A 17313-nucleotide genomic window follows, 5' to 3' on the forward strand; every position below is an offset into this window, starting at 1 on the left:
AGCGGCATGAGGGACGCACTAGTTACGGGTTGGTGCATACAACAGCAAAGCGTTCGTACATGCACGCGTAGTGGACGTTGTGCAGGCAGTTCAAAGTAGTCCAAATTGTAGAGTAGATGATTAGAAAACTCTATTGGTTCAAGTGTTTAGGCAAAGCTGAAAAGTTCCCAACGTAGCTCTTTAGTGTATTTCACAAATAGTATTGGAGAGTAGGGCTTGATGTAACTATGCGTAACAACACATGGAGACAAGCAGTAAATAGTTCTTACTTTTGATAGGAGAGCAGTCCGGGATGCGGTCCTTGTTCGGCAGCAGGAAGTCACGTATTACTAGAGTAGCGAGCAAGACAGTCCGGGATGTGGTCCTTGTTCGGCAGCAGGAAGATCAAACAAGGCAGAGTCGCGAGGCAAAGCAGTCCATGATACGTTCCAGGATTCGTTAACAGAGTGTCTTGACAAAAGGGATTAAGCGGAGAGTAATCCGGAGCAGGTAACCAGAATAGGAATAGGATTTGCGCAAACAAACGGTGTCGGAATACCGCCACAATTAGCAGCACCGAGTGTGCACCAGACGCCGGATTTAAACAGCAGGATGGTGGAGCTTCCACGTACGCGTAACAGATGGATGCATCTGACGATGTCACCTGAAACGGGCGAGTCGTCTTTGTGGACAATCTCCATGCATACATGCCAATATTTTGCAGCAGCTGGAAGGGAGATTCTCTCCGAGCAATCAGGGGAGCTGAATTTCCCTATTAGAATGCATTGGGGTTAGAATTATTTTAGGAGGAGGGGGGCAGTAAAAAACTGCAACATGTTTGCTAGTAAAATCGGGAGTCTCCCGCCTAAATCGGGAGGGTTGGCATGTATGTCCATGGCAACCTCCATTTCTGCCATAAGGAGGCCCTCGCACACTGATTTGGACGAAAATAAAGTGTATGAAGCGGAGATGCATGAGAACTCTGCCCATGTGTAACAGTAAGAAACCGCCATCTGGAGGGAAAATTGTCCCTCAAGTATGAACCTACTCCCATGGGAGTAACCCAAGTAAAAGGGTCCATGGTGACCACCGACGGCCAGCGAGGGTCGGTGACCAGGAACTCGTGCTTCTTCAGAAAAGTTGCCAAAGAAGAACAGAGAGAACTCTGAGAGGAAACATCCCCGGCCTGAACGGTGAACCATAGCTCTCAATCTTTCATGGCCCCTGGGGGGGATGAAAACACCTGATTTTATATTTGGCAGATGAAAGCCCATTCATTGCTATGGGCGTGTAGGCAGCTTGATGGGTGAGAGAGCTGCTTACGTGGCGGGTGACACCTGCCAAAAGCGGGTGAGTTGAGAGGTATGTGTGAACAGAGAGCAGCCTCCTGAAGAAGACACTGGGGATCCCGAAGTGGGGCGAGGTGACCTGGAAAGAGAGAGAAGTGAGGCTGCGATAGAGGAACGATATCCCCGCCAGGAAGGCCGGAGATGTCTGACGAGGTTCAAAGACTACATCATGCATAGCTCTCAACCATTTGTCTCGCAAAGGCGGGTGAAATCACCCGATTTTGTTTTTGGCGGGTGAGACGCCCATTGGAATGAATGGGCGTGCAGGAGGCTTGGCGGGTGAGCCAGCCCTTTGCAATGCGGGTGACACCCGCCAAAAGCGGGTGAGTTGAGAGCTATGCATCATGGACCTGAGCTGAAATCAACCTGTAGTTCTCTGTACTTGCCCATGTTGGCATAGCTTTCAACCATTTGTATCGAAAAGGGGCGAAATCACCCGATTTTGTTCTTGGTGGGTGAGACGAAAGGGCGTGCAGGAGGCTTGGCGGGTGACTCAGCCCTTTACAAAGCGCGTGACACCCGCCAAAAGCGTGTGAGTTGAGAGCTATGTTTTGGGCTCATGTAATGTTTCATGTTTTTTTCACATGTCTGTTTGTAATGTTGACAGTAAGTTATGCCTAACTGCTATTTTACATTTCGTTATGAAAAAGGAGGGATGTGATGGTCATGTGAGCGCGATGGCAATGTTCGCCATCCCGCATGTGCAGTTAATAAAGTGGCGCTGGGAAACCGAACCTTGAAGACATGCATCCCGCATCTCCTATCAGGTATGGGAGGGGGGCAAGGCCTGACAACGGGAACCTGGGGGCTAATTATCAAATGTCACATTTACCCTTTTCACATATATTATATTTTATATCATATTGTTAATATGTGAAACTATGTACTAAGGTCCAAGTTTTACTTGTTTCACTTTCTGGTTTAATCAAATGCATTAATGTTTGTATTTGTATTGTATTTATAAAACTTTCAATAAAAATGAGTTAACAAAAAAAAATCAATCATGTCGTTTTTTCAATGCCTGTTTCTATAATCATACAGTCATATTATGCAACAGGAAAACCTCGAGTACTGGGTAGATGGCGGTTACTGTTTGCCTGATCGTAAGATGGCCACCGTTGAAGACACACTACATCAATAACATAGAATCCACGCCAGCAATGAAATGCAGTCATGTGTGGTATTTTGACGACTATACGCAGCGCCCGGAAACCCCGGCTTGAGTTGACCCCAACGAAAGCGATCAGAAGAACTGCTTCCGTGTAGGGTAGACGGAAGTGCTGGTGCCGCCATCTCCTCAGTTGATCTACGCGTGGGGAGCGGGAAGCGGGCGAAGAGCTGTCTGCCCACTGTACGATCACAAGGACACAGGTGAGAAGAGCACCGCAGTATTTTGAAATGGTGTTCGCTTACAGATTGACGAGAACGAGATCACTACCTAGGCTGTTTTACCCTGAGACTAGAACCTTGTTTGATTGAGGAAACAATGCTCTCCGATAATACCCATCTGCTCGGGAATCTCAAATTCCCTTTTACAACTGCGGCATGTTTACTTCCTCCCATCGCAGATTGATATCTGCCATCAGCGTAATATTGCTATGTGGCTGCCTGTTTCGCACCCATAATTAAACGCACTTTGTAGGAAATTCTGAAAGGGCTCCTGATCGTAACTCGGGGTGGGGGGAAAGCAAATCGCTTTCCCTTTATCCGATTGCCGCCACTGCGTACGTAACGTACAGTTGAATGAGATTATGTAATGTGCACATATTTTAGATGATCTCAAGCTTTTCCAGGGTAATGTGGACAGTTGCCAACTTTTAAGGATATTGAATCGAGGGGGAGAGATTTTTTTTTTTTTTTTTTTTTGTTCAACTCGGACCAAGGATTTTCTTCTTAGGGTCACTCGCCCCTTTTCTCTGAACCGTGGCAGCCAGTGTTGCTAGAAAAGGAAACCGATTTCTAGCCTCGTTTTCATTGTCAGGATTCCACTTTTGGCTCGTCTGTTACTTTGTGAAACCCTTTCAAACTAGTTTACAAATGCTTGCGTCGATCGGGGTTGCTTTTTAACGTCCCGCTCTAGTCCCACCACCTTCTGCCTCCGTTCAGTTGCTAGCAAACACAAGCGTGACTCAAACCCAAATTACAGAGCAACTAGACTTTACAAACAAAAAATCCGGACAATTTCGTAATGCCGACAACGATTAGCTATACAAACTTCATGTATCTTTTTTTTTTTATTCCATTTATCCGGATTATCATTACCCTTTCCATTTAGAAAGATGAGCATGCTTGAGCCAGGACCGCCACGCAACCGAGGAGAGCAATCCTATTTTCATGGTGTGTGACAGGACAGGTCAAGGAAAGTGGTATCATTGATTATAGACACCATAGGCAGGGAGTAGGTTACATTTGTAAAGTAGAGTGAGTACAAGTTTTGAGGTGAGGTCTTTGTTTGAGCGGTACGTAAAACGGGGTGGGGTTTCCTTATCCTTGAGCAGGTTAAATCTAGCAGAGATAATCTGAGTTATTAAACGTTTTACATCGATGTCAAAGACGACACAGAGGTTGCGGGCCTTAGGGGGTGCAGTAAGTAGATCAGGGCAGGTGGAGCTTATTGAGCAGGTTTTAGATGACTAGCCTTTCCAGAGCTGAAAACTCCCTCCTTGCCTTCCTCTTCAACTAACACCCCCTTCACTGTGTTTTTACCCACACTTAATACCACTCTTCTCCTACTGCCTCTTTTATAATGTATATTGTATTCTGTACTAAAATGCAATACTTGTAAAATGCTTCTTTCCATGTAATTAAGTTTGCTCACTCTCTAACAAGCGCCACGATGCCCACGGGCTGTTTTGCGCTCTACAAATACGAATAAATAATAGTTAAGCATAACATCCAGCCCCTTGCAGCACATGGAGAGGGGGATATTAAGATCATTTGTTCCACGGTGTAGCAAATTAGGATCGATTTGTGTTGGTTGATCTCTTCATTTAACATTGCATGTGCAGTATGTAAAGCGGAATTGGTACTGAAGCTCAGTTCCTCTCTCACTCGTGATTCAATTTTGCACACACCTGGGGGAAGTTATGTTCATAGGGCGTGTAGGAGGCACCTCTTTGCATAGGAGCATGGTCGTTTGAGTGGAGAATATTCCACAATCTTTTTTTTTTTTTCCTTCTGGAAAATAGTCGAGCAAATTAAACCCTGCAACCGTTTTTCTTTGTCCTTTCTTGGTTTCCTTGGATGCGGAAGTTGTTTTAATTGTTCACTTTCATGGTGGGGGAATGGTAGCAATCTTTAGCTATGCTGGTGGGTGCAGGCGGTTGATAGTAGATTCTTGGTCGTCTAGCTGCTCGTCCAGGAACAAACATAAATAAACTTTAAAAAGCCTTTTTCAAGAGACACATTACACTTTTTTTAATGATAACATCCGCTTCCCTGAGAGCTGGGGTCATGACCCTCATAGCCATCAGCATAGCCCCCCCTGCAATCGGGCTCAAATCATTAACAAGCTTTGGAAATGCCAACAGTTCAGGCTTTTGTTTAGGCACGAGAATGGCACTTGCCACGCACTGCCATAGTGGTATTAACTGTCCATCAATGGTAACAGCTGAAACATGGTGTGAGTACCAAGGCCTCTAATAGCAGTGCCTGCAAATGCTTAATACCTATAAACAAGCCACAACTGTTGGCTTTCACAGTGCTTGTTTTTAACAGGACTTCAATGAAATGCATGCATCGTGCTTACAAATGGACCTGGTTAAGATGTTTTTATTCCACCAGCAATTAAAAAAAACATTCAGACACTTCGAGCACAAAACCTCATATTAACTGATAAGACTGCTGGGCATTATGACTTGATTAAAGTGACTGCAGTTCGCAGTTACTGAAGATATGCAAATGACCTGCCATTAACAAATGTAAAATGAACCGAATGGAGTGTGCAATGCCATGGTAGAAAATACATTGAACACAAGGCCATCAATACCAACCACTTGTTTTTTTCCCTTTAATAGTGTCTTTTTATTTGCATTTTCGTGTTGACAGCAACGAAAAATATTAACAAATGCAGCAACAGAACAAAACAGGCTAACCGGACAAGGAGCCAGCAGAGGTCAACGTAAATCCAGTGCATTACCTCCACGTCCACTCTTCCTCGTCCCAGTACTTCATGAGGCCCCTGCCTCCGACACAGGACCTTCTTCTATTTCTTTAAATTCCTATAACTCCTCCCCCACATCCACGCCACTCAGTTTAATTTTTCCTGCCTCCGGCAGGTTGGACTTTTTCTTCCCGGTGCGGGGCACTGGGGAGCACCAATTGCTGGCCCCCTGGGGCGGGGGCTGTGTGGCGGGGCCCTCGGCTCCCTCAGGTGCGGCACTGCTCCTGGGCCACTTGCGGGGCTTGGGGTCACAGTTGGACGGGATTGCCTCGCTCGGTTCTTTGCTGGGCTCCGGACCGCAGCGTGAGCATTGTGTCCCGGGTCCTGCATGGCCCGGGGGAAGGTAAGGAGAGGGGGGGACTGGGCTTGATGTTTTTCCCCCTCTCCTCCTGTTTTGCCCATCTTGATTCGACAGGCCTTTTCCTCGTGCTCTGTGTACATATCTTTATTGGAAATGATGGCAAGCACTTGGCAGTATGTGCTAGCCTTCCCTTTTGTTGTGTGGCCTCTCTGCTTCTTGTCGTGGGGTGACAGTGGCAGAGAGTCTTTGAAAGTGCGGGGGCTCTGTTCTGTCGCAGGCATGTCACATACCACCCGCTCCTCAGACACACACAGCACAGGATGCACCAGATGTTAGCTGCATTCTCTGGGGGAAGGTAAGGAGAGGGGAGGACTGGGCTTGATGTTTTTCCCCCTCTCCTCCTGTTTTGCCCATCTTGATTCGACATGCCGTTTTCTCGTGCTCTGTATACACATCTTTATTGGAAATAATGGCAAGCACTTGGCAGTATGGGCTAGCCTTCCCTTTTGTTGTGTGGCCTCTGCTTCTTGTCGTGGGGTGACAGTGGCAGAGAGTCTTTGAAAGTGCTGGGGCTCTGTTCTGTCACAGGCATGTCACATACTACCCGCTCCTCAGACACACGATGCACCGGATGTTGGCTGCATTCTTTGCGTGCAGCCTGTGAAAACGGCGCAGATTTGGACGCGTCTGCAAGCGGCCTGAAGGGTACCGGCCTGGCATAGTCTACACTTTGGGTTCGAGTCTCTGCGGTGCTGACTCGGCATTTCATCCTTCCTAGACCGACGCATTGGAACAATTTAGAGCTTGGGGCTACCAGCTACTGGATACAGGGCTCAAGCCACCTCTCAGTAATGTGGCGAGTTAGTGGTGTTTGGGTCTGTGCTAGCTATGGACGCAGACACCTCGTCCTGTCCTCTTCCTCTGAACTGCACGAGGGAAGGTCAAAGGAGATGATTTTCTTTTCCCTTGTCCGGCATGGAATTATAGAAAATGCATCATGGAAGTAATAGCCATTCAGAGGGTTCCCAGTGTCTCTTCTTTTAGGGCCTAGGTCCTCCGGTGCTGACGTGTTGCTTTCACGCCTCCTCTCAGACTTGTGGGAAGTGATATGGCACATGGTGGCACATGTCTGTGCTTAGAGGGGTTCTCAGAGCCCCTGGTGCCGGTGGAGGGGGATGTCACTTCAGTGGGTTTTTCCAGTGTAGGAATACCCCAGGTGGGGGGGTTGCCTTTGATGTCTGCTATCCAGGATGGATTGCTTTGCCCTGCTTTGTGACAGTACTCTGCCCTTTTGACGCCAGCCTGGTGGCTCCTCTGTCGGCTGGGGGGCCCTGGTCTGCTGGACTTCTGGGCTGTCCTGTATCTTCCTTTTGATAAGTCGGATCTTTTTGTGGGCTGACAAGCATGCTGTTATATTGTGGCGCAGGCATGCTTCAACGTCCTGTGATTTTCCTCTGGTGCAAGTGCAGTGACTGGCGGTTTTTCCTGGCTCCTTGTCTCTATCTTCTCTGAGGTGTATGGGACCGGTGGGGTTCGGCTTCCTGGGTAATGGGCTCCTTCCGGAGGGGGGGTATCGGTTGCAGTTCCTGTCTCCTCCTGTCCAGGTTTGCATGGTTAGGACTTTGGTACCCAGCTCACGGTCCAAGTAGTTGGCCATGGGATCCGTTCTCTAGGAAGGATTGTTGTGGGTTACCGTCTTGCCCGTTCCTCTCCCTGTTCAGGGTCAAGTTTTCTACTTGCGGGTGTTCCTGGTCCCTATGCCTTCTAGGATATCGACTCCTTATGGGTCTCAAGACCCTGCACTGCTTGTCCAGACGTCTGGGGAGAGTGTACTCTGGATGTTGCGCAGGGGGGGCGCTTGCTTGCTGGCTGGTCTGGGCTGGGTTCTCAGAAGGCAGTGTCTCGGCTCACCTGTTGCTGAAGTTACGGGGCACGTGGCGTCTTGCGTTTTTTCGGTTCCTTGAGCCCGTCTTCGGTTATGTCCCCTGGTGTCTTATACTCTCTCCCACTGGTTTCCGACGTCTCAGCTTTCGTAGTTGTGTTTTCGGTGTCCCCAGCGCTGTGTCTCCCTGCTGTGGTGGGGGGGGTTTCAGGTCTACAGGCTGAGGTGTGCATGGTCCATCCTCCTGTGGCCTCTTACTACCGACGCCAGCAGAAAGGGTCTACATTGGGGGTCCTCTCAGCTCAACGGTTGTGAGATCTGGGGAGAGCTGGCGATCATCCAATTGGCAAGAGTTGTGCCATTGTCCAAGCTCTGGTGTACTACAAGGAGTTGCTGGACGGTCGGCGGTTTTGATCCGATCGGACAATACGACGGCCTTGGCATATGTCAACTGCAAAAGGGGTTCCGGCTGTTCCTTGAATGCTCTGGCAGCGTCGATAGGGCACCTGGGAGAAATCTCATCTGGTGTCTCTGGTGGCCTCACGTATCGGAAGGGTGGACAATGTTCAAGCGGATCTTCTCAGATGCTGGTTTTCACTCCTCGGCGGAACTGGTCCTGTTGGCCCAGGTCTTTGCAGTGACCTGTGTCAGATTAGGGTCCCCGGTTCTAGACCTGTTTGCATCCCCGGCCTCAGCAGAAGTTCGCCTCTTCTGCTCTCGGTTTCAGGCCGGGGGGATTGGGGAATGGACGCCCTCTCTGTACAGTGGCCTTGGGGTTTTCCTTTATGCCTTTCCGCCTATTCCCCTTCTGCCCCAGGTGGTTTGGCGCAACAGAGTGTCCAGGGTGACTGTGTTGTTGTTAGCTCAGTTCTGGTCCTGCTGGAGTTGGCTCCCCTCTCTGTTGGAGCTTCGGTCCTAGGAACCTTGGCTGATTCCGAGGTGGCCGTGTCCCCTTCAAGGGGATCTGCGGTTGGAATTCCACTGGATGCAATGGGCAGTGTGGCTATTGCTCAGTCTAGGTTGATATCTCAGGGGTTCTCAGATCCTGTAGTTGAGTACATAATGGATGCTCTTAGACCCTCCACTCTGAAGGTGTTCTGATAAAGGGCTTCCCCCTTGGGATCTCCCTCTTGTATTACGGTTCCTTCAAGGGCCTCCTTTTGAGCCCTTTTCCGAGATTGATATCAAACATCTTACACTGAAATCTGCTTTTCTTATTGCCTTCGCTTCTGCCCGTAGGCTTGGGGAGATTGGGGCTCTCTTATGTCACCCTCCTTTCCTGGGGGTGCTGCCAGACTCGGTGCTGCTGAGGTGTGGTCCGAAGTTCCTCCCTTAAGTTGTATCTGTGTTTTCATACCTCTCAGGATCTGGTTCTCCCTGACTTCTTTCATGATCCGAGAATGCATGAGGGGGTGGCTTGGCTTAACATTATGTCCGGCGGGACGTGTTGGAGTATTTGGCTAGGTTTGCTTTTTCCCACCAATCTGATAGTCTTCTGATTGCTTGTGGTCCGGCTGGGGCTGGGCAAAACGCATCTGTGGTTGCCATTTTCCGATGGTTCCGGGTTGTGATCCCAGTGCCTATATGGCTTTTGGCGTGCCTGCGCACGATCAGGGGCGGTCCGCCAGGGGTTTGGCGGCTTCCTGGGCCGATGCAAGGAGGGTTTATCTCTGGAAGAGATTTGTATGGCTGCCGCCTTGGCTGGTTTAGGGATTTCCATCAACCGCTATGGGTTGAGTTTCTTCCACTCGGGGGGGGGGGGGGGAGAGGTTGGTTCCTTCGTGGTTGGAGTTTTATCTGTGGGGATGTGAATTAAGAGTTATTGTGGGTGTGTTTGCTGCACTGTTTTCAGCTCTGTTTCTCATTGGGACCTTTTCCCCGTTGCTGCTTTGGTATACCTCATGAAGTAAGTACTGGGACGAGGAAGAGTGGACGTGGAGGTAATGCTCTGATTACTTACCGGTAATCTTCATTACTCATAGTCCTACTCTTCCTCGTCACAGTACTGACGACCCTCCCTGCGGGGAAGGTCCCATGCTCTGGCTTGGTGATATGAAACTGAGTGACGTGGGTGTGGGGGAGGAGTTATAGGAATTTAAAGAAATAGAAGAAGGTCCTGTGTCGGAGGCAGGGGCCTCATGAAGTAAGTACTGTGAGGAGGAAGAGTAGGACTAGGAGTAATGGAGATTACCGGTAAGTAATCGGAGCATTGCCCAATCGCTAGTAGTAAAACAAAGTTCCCCGAACCACCATACCATGATCAACCAAGGAGACTGTCCAACAGTCAGGAGCAGATTAGAGATCGGGGCTTTTCGATCTGTCTAGTAGAGCCAGTCTTTTGTTGCTTTGGATCGACATTCACTTCTCAGGGGTTTATATTTCCTGCACCGCCTGAGGGTAGGCGGTTTACACGCCACCCCGGGAACTGTTCAGCGTGATCCAAGAAGGGGGACCAGGTGCTGCAAAATTCCCCTTTCCATGGGCGTGCAGCTGTCATTTTCTCAGTTACCGCTGTCCCAGCATTTCGTACACAACATGGCGACCACAGGACCTTCAGCGTGTTTCCAGGAGCGGGCGATGGTGATCTTTGCTCCCGTGAGGAGATGAGTGATCAGGTTTTGCATGTCTGTCATTGGGCAGGCCTGTGCATCCCAGTAGTACTATACACAGGTCCCTGGGAATCCTTCACCCTGTGATGAGTTTCAACTGTGCTAGGACTTCCTTCAAGAATTGGGTTTGTTTTTGGCAGGTCCACAAAAGGTGGAATAGCGACCCTGTGGCTCCACATCCCCTCTAGCACTGCACCGACAGTGGCAGGTTACTCTTATTCAAGATTTCTGGGGTAACATACCATCTGTAGCACATCTTCACTGCCCCATCTTTATTTGTAACACATGTGCAGGTCCAGGTGCGCCCTCATTCCTCCACCCCCAACTCTCCCAGGTCCCTTTCTCGCTTAAGCATGTAATTCTCCTTCAAAGGGTCCCCTTTCTTTACGAGCCTGTACGGAGTGAAACTTTTAACTTCAGGGCTGATGCTGTTAAGGTGCACTCTAATGCTTTAAGCGCCCTGCCCCCCTGCTCCTTTATTTTGAGTTGTGACGTCAGTGTCGGAGCAGGGTGTACCCAAACTTTTCCGCTGCTGGGAGTTGGAATTTTGCTTTGCATTCTTCAAAGGATAACTGGCGTCCTCTATCCGAAAAATCATTTCTGCATTAAGCTCCCTTCCCGCCATCTATGGAACCCCCTCGATCCGTTCCCTTGTGTGAACTGGGTTATGCCATACTGGAGTGAGTGGCCCCAGGGGGCCCCTGGCACCCCATCGTCTTGCTGCCCATTTCTAACATTGAACTGTTTCTGTTGCTGGTCAGTGGGCGGAGGCAAATTGTGTCGTGCCCAGGTGGGGCCGGGTTGAGGTGGGGTTTGGGCTCAATGATTTTCTGTGCTTCCAACGGAATGAGTTGTCTGTGTCCTGCCACACACAGGTGTGAGACAGTTGTGCTGCCAGTTAGTACTGGGAGATGTTTGGGACTCCCAAGACCACAGCTAAGGGTGCCTTGGAGCATGATCTTTCTAGCTACCCGTGGCTTTTTCCTGCCCCATATATATCTACTCCCTCTTTGGAGTACCGAAGCTCCATCTCTGGGATTGCTACAGGCAAAGCAAGGCACTGATGGAGGAGTCTCGGGGCCAGATTGATTTTAACTGCAGAAATCCTCTCAAACCATGACACTTTCTGTTCTTGCCAGCAGTCCAGAATGCTCAGTAGGCCCCTGAACAGCCGCAGGAAATTGGCCCGGTATGCTTTCTGAACTTTATTCAGGATATTGACCCTTAGACAGAGACCATTTTGGGGAACAAACTCCTTTAATTCTTAGGGATGTGGTGGGACGCTGATAGTTAGCCAGAACCCACTTAGTACGTTTTGGGCCAAGTCCGTAATGGGCTAGTGTCTTATATCCCTAGTCGAGTAGGTCAAACGCTTTGTTAGCATCTAGTGATATTACCACCAACTCTGTTCCCTTCCATAAAGTGCACTCTATTTACATCTGACATTATCTTGGGTGGTGTGGCCCAGGATGAATCCCGTTTGATCTGGGTGCACTAGGTCGAGTCGAACCCTGGCGAGTCTGATTGCCAACATTTTTAGATGTTTGCATCATTATTCATTAGTGTTATGGGCCGGGTTGAACCGCAGTCTTCCGGGTCTTTCCCGAGCTTTGGTATGCATACTGTTAGGGAGTCCTCCATGGATGGTTGAATGCACCCAGTGTTTGAGGAGTTACACAGGTCCACTAAGAGAGGGGCCATGGTGTGAGTGTATACCTTGTAAAACCGTGCAGTGAACCTGTCTGGTCCTGGGGTTGAATGTTTTAAGGGCCTTTAATTGCCTCTTTTACCGCTTGAGTGTAGCTAACTAATCTGGAAAGCACACCCCTGGGGGATTAAGGATAAATGTCTGGTTTGCAGTGCACTTTCGATTGAGGCCCAAGACATTGCATCCCTGTGGTGGTCCATCGCTGCGCCTATTTTATCCCCCTCTGAGGCCTCTTGGTGTGCAGATGTTCCACACATTTATCTTTCTCAGTTTATACACCAGGAGCTGGTTCGCTTTATTGTTGTTTAGTGTACGCCAGGGCACGAGCAGGATTTATCAACTAGGTGCATTTCCATCATGGACTTTGGTTTTTTGAGCCCCCTCTGTTTTCATGGACTGGTTAGTTTGTGCCTTTTCTAGTTCTACCAACATCTCCTCCAGTTGCAACTGCCTGCCTTTTCTGTATGGGGCCTCGCTTGTAATTAGCACCCCCGTATTAGCGTTTTCATGGCATCCCAAACCATTGCTAGAGAACATCCCACAAAGGAATTTTCCCTAAAGTAGTAGCCTGGGGCATTATATATCTCCCTCTTAATTGCAGACTCTTTACTACAAGATGCAGTAACTTCCAGGGCTTTTGGGGACAAGCTGGGAATCCCGTTACCCAGATGTGGGCTGACACCAGGGAGTGATCTGAGAATGTGAAAGCCCTCCTAGCAGGGGAACAGCTCACGCGGCTGAAGGATTAAAACGATTCTCGAGAGGCCTCTATGGCGTGGGAGTAAAATGCGTAGTTGTGCATCCCTGCATTGGACAGTCTCCAAACGTCCACTAACACCTCTTCCTCAAATTCGGCATACCCGGTCGCTCTCGTGTAATCCTCCCTCGAGGGCGTCGGTGTCTTTATCGTTATCTGGGTAAGAGACTAGATTAAAGTCTCCCCCCTATTAGGATCTGGCCCTTTGCAAATGACACAATGTCTGGGGTGATAATGCGCAGGAACCGGTCCTTTATTGCAACTCGGCTAATTGCTGCCAGGTCTTGGTACAGCGAGACCGAGGTGTCCCTAAACTGGATGCATGCAGAATTTCTTGCTTCCTTCGTTATCTCGTCCTTATCCAGTCTCAAGGATGTCTGGTGGAGTGGCTTGCATCTGCCTCCGGTCGTGTGCGTTGTACCGTCCCAGTTGCAGTTGGGTGCTACCAGGGAGTGTAAACACAAAGCGGAAGAATTCCGGGTGAATTCCTCTCCTACAGCTGTCAGGGATAGCATTTGGAATACCATGCAGGCGAATGTTGCACACAGATCGGTTTCCACTTTGGCTGTCTATTTTTGACCTCGTCAATTTGCTTGTCTGGCCCCAGTGATGTTGTTCAGGAGTTCCTCTGTTCCTTTCTGACACTCCCTGGAGGAAGGACAAGGAGACTAGAAATGAAGATCGCACAGAAGCTTTGAGATGCGCAGCTACTTATGTGGTCGATTCTTTTGTAGTAGGAATACTTTCTGTTAACATGGGAATGTGAAAACCCACGAGAGCTGGATCCACATGCCAGGGAGAAAAACGCATCCCAGAACTGTTGTCCACTGAGGCTGCCATCTTGGAAGGGAGGAGGCAAGCTGTTCTCTTACGGGGAAAGCTGCTACGATGTCGGGCAGGGTGGCTCGTGACACTTGTGTACAGAAACATATACGGTCAACAAGAATAGTTCAGTGTGGTGATGTGTGGCGGGGGGAGTGAGTATTTTGTGTGATGGGTAAGCCATACATAAAAATAGTGTAAATCAGGCGGTGGTCAGAGGAAGTGGAATAGCAGCTGATGGGAGAAACGCACTAGTTATCTATTCCAGCTGGGATACTCTTCAAGATTTCTATTTCACATAAAGGAAAACCAGCGCTCAGTTTTTTTGGACCCCCAAACTTAACTATTTTGTAATAATAAAAAAAAACATTCTGACCTTAACTTTTTTGCAGCACTACACTGCTTTTACTCATTTGTCATGATGAAACTAGCATGTCCTTCACGCCGCCCGTACTTGGAAATATGGTTTCCCTGTACTACTTTGTTGCCACTTTTGGTAACTTTTATCCTTGTTCAATGCATCTTACAATGGGGTTGCTTTTTCTTTTGCCCTAGACTAACACTCAGAGGATTTTTGGCTACTTTAGGTGTGCTTATGGGACAAGCTGGTGGCAGCAGTTAGTTTTTTGTGTGTGTGTATTTTACTTTGCCTTACTGCGTTTGGCTACCTGCTGTGGCTAGTGTCCAAACATAACCATGCCACAGGGTTTTTCGTTTGGCTGTTGGCCATTTTGTCACCAATCCTTCTTCCTGGCCTGTGAGGCTAGGAAAATCCTTACATGAACTTCCAGTGCCTGGGGAAGCGGAGGCTTCGCGGGCTACTGCAGGGCCATGTGTTTGCTGCCAGGAAGTGGGTTGGGACTGTCTGGTCCCACTACACAAACTGGTTTCAGTGTGTCCGAAGGGTATTTATGAGTTGTGCAACCAGTGGTCCTGATTGGACCACCACTGCTGGTGTGTGTGCGCACCAGTTGATTGGCTAGTGGGCGTTTCAGCTCTTAAGTGACTTTTTGGATAAGAGGACCCCTGTACCCACTCTAGAACGATGAAGAAACCAAAGGATCCAAGTATCCTGTCCCGCTGCAAGACTTGTAAGGAGACTGTGGCTCTGTTAGAAGAATGCCTGGGGGCCAACTTTTGCTGCTGTCCCGGACGAGCCCTGTCTGGGTCTGGCAGGTGTGGCAGCGCCTACATGGCTTAACATCTGCACCCATTTTGGGGCCAGTAAAATTTAAGAGAAACCCTCTCTTTGGTCTTCTTGGAGCTCGAGTGACAGCCAGAGGGATCTCATGTGCTAGTTTTAGGAGCTTGGGTCTAACTTCCTGGGGTACTACCAGTCACCTGAAGACCCCTGGTGTCGATGCTGTAGGCTCACTGTAGAGGAGACCCTCCCAGTGAAGTCTGCTTCCCTGGCTCTTAAACTTACAGCTGGGAAGCTGTCTGTTGTCTCAGACCTTCTAGATGAGAACATTTTGTCCTCTGCTGAATCTACCCTAGAGGGTCCACCTTCTGCAAGCAAAGTCTGCAGCTCGGGATGGTCTCTAGAATCCAGTTCTTCTAAGCAGGGAAGGACCTCCTCCAGCTATGTTTGACCAGTAGCGGGCTCTTAAAGAGTTGGTTCGTCCACCCACTCATCCTCATCTGTGGATGGGGTAACCTGGGCTGTCCTCTGGGGAAAGTCCTGGTTTTCAGAGCAGGTTTGGGTTCTAGGCCCTTTTTCTTATCAGAGACTCTGGATTTCTCTTTGTTTGTTCTTTTTTTAAATAAAAACATTTGTTTTCCAAGTTAAAACCTTACAACTTGCATACACCTCGCCACTTCACATGTTGTGGATAGGCCACTTAACAATCGCATTACATTCCCACCCGTCCCGTAATGTCTAGAGGGTCCTCGGCCTCTTCCCATTTCCCACATATCTTATTGGCTTTCATTGGACGGCCGATTGCGGTGTATATTCTGTGTTACGTTGCTGCGCAAATATTCACTTCCGCCGTCATTGAGCATGGGTGGGGTATTTTTGGGCTATATCAAGGCATAAATTAGTTTTCAAAAATTGATTAGCAGAGTTTTCTAAAATACAAGTTTCAAACATCTCTTGTAAATGCCACTCGCCCTTCATAAAAATATACTCGACTATGCGAGTGGGGGAAAAGGCTTTGCGAGCCATAGACTGTCTGTAAAATTTAAAAGGTTAGCTGCATGAATGGACACACAGATACGATGAAAAAGGCTCTGAAAACAGTTTGGGCAGTTGTCTACTGCAGGTGGTGATATATAATACAATCATAAGGAGCTCTGTAGCCTAACTACAGCGTTTGGTATTGCAGTGGATCTGTAGATGTACAGACTGGATGGAACCATCAATCACTCCTTTGTGTAAGCATCTAGTTTGCTTTGTGCATTAATTATGTAAGAGGCAAAGAGACCAAGCAGAGTGGATTACGTAGCAGGCAGAGAACTGGGCAAACTAGGTGGAATATTGTAGTTCATGGTGAGCAGTGATTTCATTGAAGAGGGCAACTTAAATAGCTAACTTTGCTACCATTTGATTAGCAAACCTACAGAATTGCATAGCAAATTGCTATGCAACACCGCTTATTTTATGCCCTGTATCTTGCATTTTATCAACCCCACGGCTGTGGGTAAGAATAGTTTCTCGCACCTGTTAACATTGTTCTCATCTGGTACACCCAATAGCAATACTTTCGGATCTAGTGATGTGCGTCCCAGGACCTCAGTTAATAATTTGCCACAGCATTGACTCCAGAAGGATCTGATCCAGGGGCATTCCCACAGGATGTGTATGAAGGTGCCTTCCCCCTCTTGGCACTGTAAACAATTCCGATCTAGGGCTAGTTCCAGCCATACAGCATGACCCTGGGATAATGGACTCAATGAAGTATTTTAAGTTGTATCAAGCAAAGCCTGGATGCTATCGCAATCTCTCATGGGTGCTTTAAGACCTGTATCCAGTATTCTGGTTCAATGTTGCCTACGTCCGCCTCCCATTTAGCTTTGAGGTTGGCCAGATCTGGGGTAGCAAAGGCCGTTATGGCATTATATAGGATAGCTCTGACTGTGTTGGGAATGTGCATTATGAGGAGGTTGCACTCTAGGGGTGTGCATCTGGGCGCATCAGTGAGTGCTGGGAGTTTCTTCAGGCCTTGGGCTAATTGCATATAGTGGTAATGTCCAATTTTGGGAAGTCCAAACTTCTGTTGCAGTGTTTCATATGGGGCTATAGTGCCATCCGTAAGGATTTCGCCCACATTGACGATTCCTGCTTCCACCCACCTCAGCCATTGAGTGAGTTTTTCTAATTCGGTGAGATTGTAGTTGTGCCATACGGGTTGCATCAGGATCACCTTATTCCCCCATCCAATGTAGGTATGTGCCTGTCTCCAGATTACAGCGATATGTGCTGCCATCGTTAGTGGGGGAGGTCTAGTAAGAGTTTGGTAAATCGTATCCAGTCTTGAGGCGTCGTGAATACTACTCAGTTCAGCCCTGATATGTGGTAACTTGCGATCCCCATGGAGTAGATAATTGACCACTGTCATTTGGCTTGCCCAATAATTGGATTGGATTGGAGGTGTGGGACCCCTACACCTCCCTCCCACACCGACCTTTGTAAGGTAGCTAGAGCAACCCGTGGTTGCACACCTCCCCATATGAGTTTCCTAAGGAGGCCCTCCACCCGGTTAAGTTCAAAACCGGGGATCGTGAGTGTGGCATTTTGCAGCA

The 17313-nt window shown here is 48.6% G+C and overlaps 1 protein-coding gene across 2 annotated transcripts in view; it reads left to right on the plus strand.

Annotated features, from left to right (window-relative positions):
- The first annotated feature begins 2554 nt into the window (after positions 1 to 2554).
- Positions 2555 to 17313, plus strand: part of LOC138497213 (uncharacterized) — a 371787-nt gene continuing 357028 nt past the window's right edge. For both annotated transcript variants that reach the window (XM_069620537.1, XM_069620538.1), the window contains exon 1: positions 2555 to 2699. The gene's annotated coding sequence lies outside the window, so the exon portion shown is untranslated. The remainder of the gene's footprint in view (positions 2700 to 17313) is intronic.

The sequence above is a fragment of the Ambystoma mexicanum genome, chromosome 5q (assembly GCF_040938575.1).
Source record: "Ambystoma mexicanum isolate Mex_15411 chromosome 5q, UKY_AmexF1_1, whole genome shotgun sequence".
In the NCBI taxonomy this organism is placed as follows: domain Eukaryota; kingdom Metazoa; phylum Chordata; class Amphibia; order Caudata; family Ambystomatidae; genus Ambystoma; species Ambystoma mexicanum.